The 6,054-nt window shown below is 48.0% G+C and overlaps 1 pseudogene across 1 annotated transcript in view; it reads right to left on the bottom strand.

Annotated features, from left to right (window-relative positions):
• LOC309974959 (methylosome protein WDR77-like) overlaps nt 1-6,054 on the bottom strand; it is a 462,921-nt pseudogene that overhangs the window by 200,954 nt on the left and 255,913 nt on the right. The window lies entirely within an intron of this gene.

The raw sequence follows: 6,054 nt of genomic DNA, 5'->3' as shown, positions 1-6,054 counted from the left end.
GGGGCGGGGCCTATTCTGATTGGATGTCCGCAACTATCAATCCTAGGCGCATGGGTCGACGGAAGTGACGCTATAGGGCGGCGATTTGGTGCCTCCCAGAGACGCCGGAGAAGCTAAGGTTCCGGAGACGTTCTCAGAAATCTTCTTCGCTGTACTGGCGCACCTGTTCCTCTCTTTCCTGCCCTAGAATAGGCTCCAGGGCTGGTCGGGCCCGGGTATTTAGGGCGAAGCTTGGGTGGTGTGTTGCAGCGGTGGCCATGTTTTAACCTGGCAAATGGGACGCACGATAGTGGCGTAGTTGCTGTCGTCACTCAAAGTTTCCAGCTGAGGAAGGCCCAGGCGGTTACCGTGACGACGGGGAACAGATGGAGGCCTCCGGGGAAGGCTAGAGGCAAGGGCGAGAAGTTACTGTGTTCTAATGTCAGGCACCACGTGTCAGTTACCAGCTTTGGAGTGGGATCTATGGTGTTTGGACAGGAAAATTCCAAACCGTCAGAATGGGAGGGAAATTAGATCATCTAGGGCCCCTTCTTTCATAAATGGGGAAACTGAGGTCCAGAGAAGCAGTGACTTGCCCTAGTTCAGTATGGGTTAGGGGCAGAGTGTAACCTAGAACTGGGGTCAGTGAATGTCCCAGTTCTCATCAGGGAAGTCTTGAGGACTGGTGCCACAGTAAGTAAAATCCTGGTGACTAAGTGACCTCATAGTCATGTACTTGCCTGTTCATGGTTCAGGCTCTCCACTTGCTTGCATGCTCATTTAATTTGTTAGTTCTTACATGCGGGCACAGATTGTGTCAGGTTTTGCTTGTCATTATATCTCCGGGACCTGTATTTTTAAAAAATTAATTAATAGTGTTATGAGGTGCTTTCCATTCTGGCCCATCTAACCATCTCGCCAGTGTCACCTACAGATTGGCACTTGCCAACTACCTCTACAAGGATCAGATTAAGAGCTGCTGTAGCTGCTGACCTTCAACACCCCCTGAAAGGAGTTCAGAGTGGAGATCAGGAATGAGGCACTCTGTGCTCTGGGAAAAACTGGCAGAACGGGTTTTCAGATAGATATTTTCAGGAGACGATTTTATGAGCCCAATTCTTCATCTCCTCGTATCTAGAAAAGCAGGAAAATCCTCCATGGTGACATCTTCCCCTCATGACTAGCAGTAACCTTCTGCAAAAAATGTGCTTGACCGTGTGTACTCCCCCTTCACCAAAATCACATATATACTGATCTTCCCCCCAATCTCTTTGGAGCAGTTTTTCAGATCTATCTGAAATGCTGTCTCCTGGGCTGTAGTCCTCATTTTGCCCCGAATAAAACTTAACTCACAACTCTCAAGCTGTGCATTTTTTTCAGGCAACACCAGGCACTTTCCAGAATCACAGTGCTGATCATGCTGCTTGCCCACGGGAGAGCCTACAATGGCTCCTCTTCATCTCCACCTGCAAAATAAGGCCCAGCCCCTGCATTGTCACCCCAGGCCCTTCACAGTTCGGCGCAACCCTCACCTTTTCAACCCTCTCTTACAGGCCCTGTCTGTCTGCTGCTCTGTACTCCTGTGTGCGGTTCCGCCCTTCAGCCCCCTTGCTTTGGAATGGGGATCTTGATTTTACCACTTGCTAACTCTGTGGCCTTGGGCAAGTGATTTAACTTCTGAGTCTCAGTTTCCTCAGCTGGCAGAAACCAATATGTAAAGAGATCCGAAAAAATGAGCTTATGGCGCCTGTTCATGCCCAGACTGATGCTCAAGCCGCTCCTTTCCCGGAACGAGCGGCCCTCCCAAGTCCAGTCCTTCAAAGGCCAGTTCCAATCCCATCCTGCATCTAGCCGCCCCACATTCCCCGCAGCTCCAGAGTTAGCCACGCTCTCGCCTGCCTCCCAGTGCCCTTGGTACTGTCACTGTGCTACATTCTAGCCTGCCCGTACACGAGTGCTCTTTGATATGTTTCCCAAAACCTGCTCCTCTCCTTCATCTCCAAAAATCCACCCAGCCCCTCAGGCCAGAAACCTAGGATCATTCTTGTGTGGCCTCTGTTTCTCCACATACTCTCCTACTTCCCTGTGCTCTAGTTCAAAAATAGACCCATATCTGCTCTTTTCTCCAGGTTTGCACTGTCACCCTAGTCCAAGACACCGTCATCTGTGGCCTGGATCATGACCATAGCTTCCTGATCCACGTCCCTGCTTTCACTCTTTCCCCCACATTCTATTTTTCACAGGGCAGCCAGAACGATTGTCTTAAATATAAATCAGATAATGTCACTCCTGGACTTAAACTCCTTCAGAGGCTTCCAATAACTCATGAGAACATCTAAACTCATCCTTATGACCGTCATGGCCCTACATAACCAAGACCCTGCCTGCGTCTGCAGCCCCACTTCCTGCCACAGCAGTCCTCAGGTCACTCCAACCATGCTGGCCTGGTCTCCACCCCTGGAACGTACCAAGCTCATTCCCACCTCTAGATTTCGGATTAGCTCTTCCTTCTGTCTGGAATGCCCTTCCCTTGGCTCTTCACTGGCTAGCTTCTCCTTGCCATCCAGGTCTCAGTTCAAATATCCCCTCCTTGCGTGGGGGAGGGAGACATTCTTTGACACCACAAATACAGTAGCATTGCCCCTACACACATTCTAGTCATCTATGGTATCACTATGTCTCATTCTTTCATAACACTTGTCATTCCTTGAATTGTTCTCTTTAAAGTTTACATGTATATCGTAGGATTGTCCTTTTCTTATTCACTCCTCTATCCTCCATGCCTAGAACAGTGCCTGGCATGCGTTCAGTGACTATTATAGTTAGTAGTAGTAGTAGTATCTTGTATTGAATGCTTACTAGGTGCCAGACATTGTGCTAAGTACAGTGTGTTTCATTTTCACCACAGTCCTTTGACATAGATACTATCACCCATTTATAATGAGGAGCTGAGGTTGAGAGAGGCTAAGTGACTTCCAACTATCAGAAGGAAATGGAGAAGGCAGCATTTGAAGCCAGGTCCACAACCTTTTAACTACTCAGTACTTAGTAGTTGGTAGGTCTTATCTTCTTTACCTTTGTAAACCAGCCTCCCCCCACCCCCGCCCACATAGACAGTTCAAAAAACTGGTGGACTCGAACTGCAAAATCTCAGGAAGAAGCCCTGCGGTCTGGGTTGAAGGTCAAGGGAGAGAGAAGAGTGACACCTGGCTTGCAAACTGGAGCAGTGTGAGGCACGCTCATTTTACTCCACATATTAACCTGTTGAGTTCCCACCATTTGCCAGGCTCTGTTCTAGGGGCTGAGGATTAAGCTATGAGAATTTCACGCCCCAGCCCGGGGCTCTGCCCATCACAGGGCCCATACGAGGACATTCTATTGGATATCTGTGCTATTTGGGGGCAAGGGTATCCAAGTCTTCTCTCAGGCAGTCAGAGACCAGCCAAAGCCAAGTCCAGCGCTGTGCCTCGGAAGACCTGCAGCAGGACCAGGTGTGTTTATTTTGGAGAGGGCCGGGTAAAATGGAGATCAGGATCTTCCGAAGACTGAAAAACAATTAACTAATTTCCAAAACCTCAGCTACCTGAGGCAGACAGAGGTGGGTGGAGAAGCTCCTGTTTTTGTTTCAGCTTTAGCCAAAGGGGGAAACTTGGATTCCAGCCCTTTTTAGAGCACAGAGTACTTTCCTGAGTTCATGGAAGCCCCATGGTTGACCCATTAGAGGTGAGGCATAGCTTGGTCATGGAAGGACCATCCACCGGAAACTATGGCCACCCCTGGAGACACATCATTCCCTCCAGGCCTCCTGTCTCAGCCCCAAGCCCCAGTATTGCTTACTGAGAGGGAATACCAATACCCACTTAATTACTATGGAATTAATTCTCTTTGATTCTGACTAGATCCAGTTCCAAAATTTAAATTCCAGTTGCATGCCTTGGATCAGAGGGTGATTTGTAGCTTTCCACAGAACCAACAGAAAGATGAGAACAGCAGACAACTGGCCACACTCCCCTAACATAGGATCATATGGAGGCTGCACTGATACATTCTATTCCCCTAAACTATTCAGGACAACGACACAATGATCTAGTCTTACAGGGGGCTTAACGGACCACAGGTGAAGAGTCTAAATAGATTCTGTTGAGTTCTGGTGACAGGGAAAAAATATTATGACAGAAAAGAAGACAAATTCCAGAAGGCATCAAATTCAGGGATTTTTCTCTGCAGAATAAACACGCAGCAGCCTTTTCTCCATCTTACAGAGCAGAGGGTTTCTCAAATTAAGAATTCCCTGTTAGGCAAACCTGGCTCGACACAGCCTCACGTGAAACCCTTGCTTCCCACTGTCTCTCCCGCTTGCACTCCACATTCCAACCACATGCACTGTCTCTCATCACTCAGCGTGCTGTCCTCAGTCGTCTCTGGACCTTGACATGTGCTGTTCCCTCTGCCTACATAGATCTCTGTCTAGACGAGATTAGGTCTCTCAGCTCTGTGCTCCCCTGGCGCCCGGCACTGCCCCATCATCCCACGTTATTGTAACTGCTTGTTTAACTCTCTGCTCTCCACCTAGACACTGTGGAGGCGGGGATCCTGTCTGTCTAGTTTGCCTCTGAATCCCCAGAGCCTGGTACAGTTCCGAGCACAAAGCAGAAAGAGGAAATGGACTCATCAAGTTAGATATTGCCAATCTGAATGATCTGTGTGTTGCCTTCAAAGCCTGGAATAACTACACTAAGAAATGAAGACAGACGGGAAAGTGAGAGAGCTGCCTGAAAGGAGGGGAAGGGGTGCACCCCTCCTTCCTTTCTCTAAAAGCTTACCCAGCTCCTGAACTTACCAGCAAAATCCATGGATTTTTTTTTTTTTTTTTGCTGACCATGGTAACAGAGACTATAAAATTCAGCTTTCCATCTGGTTCTTCATGGTCCAAGAGGATACAGCAATTTCAAACTCCGGGGAGACAAACACTCAAATCATGAAAGCTTAAACCTAGCCTTCGCAGAGCCCCCTAAGAGTAGTATGAATTTGACTCCAGAAGAAAAGTGAAGAAAACATCATTTACTCTGTAAGGATCGGTTCCCTGGTGGTCCTCAGAGGGCTTGAGTTTGATGTTTCCTCATAGCGATTTTCCCCCTCTGGCCTTCAAAGCCAACCTGCTCAATTCAACAGCTGGTCCTTGCTTCCCTTTCTTTCTACTCACACCAACGTGCTTCTTATCACGAGGCCCATCATCGGTTAGTGCTTCACAGACTGGGTGGAAAGGAAGCTGGCCTTCCAATGGGAGCACTTTAACATCTGTCCTCGTCCGCTGTCCAAAACTGGCTGCTACTTCAATGCAAAGAGGATGAGTTTGCTTTTTAATGTTTTATGTTAGACTCAGGGTTAACTGAGAATTGCTGGTGAGAGATAAAATAAGAATTGGCTCCTTTAGAAACATCATGTGAGGCACTTGGCATGCTCAGGAGGCTGCCTGATTTCATTTCCCTGGCCATCGGCACACCTCTGCCCCTGGCAGGAAAAAAAATAGGGCAAAGGTTCTGAAAAGCTCTCGGTATTGGGGGCTCAATGGGAGAAGGGAATTTTCAAAACTGTGCTGGAAATGCCAGCTCAGGAGAGATTTTACGGCCAGTTTGAAGGCTTCAGGCAGTTTGGATAAGCATCTGGACTCTGGGTACATTTCTCAGCCTGCTCTGTGATCCCTTTGAAGTTTATCCAACTTGAATAAACCTTCCAGAAAGCTGGGGCCAGTAAAAAGCTTTCTTTGGAAGTCCCTCTGGATGTGCCCTGGTGATTTCTCACAGAGCAACCAGCCCCTCAGGACAAGAGATCTGAAAAGCAGAAAAGGAAGAAGCTTGAGATAGAATGCTTCTGCAATATCCAACTTGCTGTCTTTTTTTCTTTTCCTTCCTAGCCTTTTTACATATGGAGAAGGAGGCAGCAGATAGATCAGCGAAGTCCCAGTGGCCTTTGAGGACAATGAATTCAGATCTGATTGTGGCTTGCCCATGACCCCTTTGCACTGATGCAATCTGTTTCTGAAGGCCTAGACTAAGAGGTACAGGAAAAGCACCA

This window comes from Leucopleurus acutus (assembly GCF_964270905.1).
Source record: "Leucopleurus acutus genome assembly, chromosome: 2".
NCBI lineage: Eukaryota > Metazoa > Chordata > Mammalia > Artiodactyla > Delphinidae > Leucopleurus > Leucopleurus acutus.
Note: the sequence above shows the minus strand (reverse complement) of the source record. Positions and strands in the feature narration are given on the sequence as shown.